Source organism: Balaenoptera physalus (genome assembly GCF_965194825.1).
Source record: "Balaenoptera physalus genome assembly, chromosome: 3".
Classification (NCBI taxonomy): domain Eukaryota; kingdom Metazoa; phylum Chordata; class Mammalia; order Artiodactyla; family Balaenopteridae; genus Balaenoptera; species Balaenoptera physalus.
In genome coordinates this window covers 65,852,946-65,853,174 of record NC_138890.1, presented here as the reverse complement: position 1 = coordinate 65,853,174, position 229 = coordinate 65,852,946, and positions in this window count along the sequence as shown.

Genomic DNA, 229 nt, shown 5'->3' with positions numbered 1-229 from the left:
GGGCCCTCCCGGGACACCGCCCGGGCCCGGACCGGGTTCGCTTGCAGCGCCTGAGGTGCGCGCGGACTTTTCGGGGCCCTTCGGTACCCGCGGCAGACGCGTGTGCCCACGGGCGAGTGCGGACACGCGTGATTGCCTGAGTGCGCCCGGGTACTGGGCGGCGTGGGGCTGACGTGTGCAGAGCTGTGTGCGTGCGTAGGGACAGGCGTGCCGCCGCCCGCGCCGGCCG